Source organism: Cicer arietinum, chromosome 6 (assembly GCF_000331145.2).
Source record: "Cicer arietinum cultivar CDC Frontier isolate Library 1 chromosome 6, Cicar.CDCFrontier_v2.0, whole genome shotgun sequence".
NCBI lineage: Eukaryota > Viridiplantae > Streptophyta > Magnoliopsida > Fabales > Fabaceae > Cicer > Cicer arietinum.
The window spans coordinates 36,955,360-36,956,423 of NC_021165.2; positions in this window are offsets into that span (position 1 = coordinate 36,955,360).

A 1,064-nucleotide genomic window follows, 5' to 3' on the forward strand; every position below is an offset into this window, starting at 1 on the left:
GCGGAAAAAAATCAGCAATTAAATATACATATCAATTAAACATACATTTCAATTAATTAAATATACCTTATCGAGGGCAACAAGATGTGTGGGCCATGCCACGTAACTACCAATTGCTTCGCCCAAAAAGTTCATATCTCCATCGTTGTCCGGTATCGGCAACGGTGCAGTTGGTTCCAAAGCAATAATTGGTGATACTTTGACATGGCCCGCAAGGATCGGTGTATTGTGCAATACTTCTCCCGAAGTATTGTACAATTTTCCCTTTCCGACCTTCCGGTAAGTAGGGGAGGATAAGTACATCACACATGGAGTGACACCCTAAATCAATGGTTCTCAGGAAGACTTTTGAGACCGATGTTGCAACTCGTGTTCTCACTCTCCATTTGTATTTCACGTTGGAGCTGATCCAGGAGTTGCTTGTCTTTGTTCGTCTTCACCAAAAGTGCCACTTGCTCTGTAAGGAGTTTGAGCTTCTCTAATACTTCCTCATTGAATGGATTTTGGCGCTTCTCTTGGGAAAAATAGCTTTTAGGAGTTACGCCAAATCCTTTCCCCCTAACCCGACTGGAATACTCAGGAACATTAAACACTTTACCCAGAATGTCCCTGCAACTAGCTTTGTAGCCCTCTTGATTTTCAGAACTTTGTTCGATAGTCTCCTAAAATACATGTAGGATTAAAAAGATAAGTTTAATATCATTTTTAAAATACAATATTAAAAAATATTCAAGTGATAAAATAAAATATTAAAAAATATTAAAGTGATAATATACTTACACAAAGTTCTATTACTTTTTGGACATTTTCATTGTCAACCACTTCGTCCTTATTTACACGAGCTTCCTTCCACAATATATGACGATCCAACGGTTGATCCGATTGGGTGTCTTGTCGCTATTCGTTAAGATCATAAGCAAGATATTAGTTAGAAACTATAGTTTATAATACAAATTACTTCATTATATAAAAGTGATGTTTAATTACTTACACATTTTTGCTCAAGACGTGCATATTCCATATGTGATTTTTTGTATGGGTGCGTCGGATTTCTTGCCCTTTCG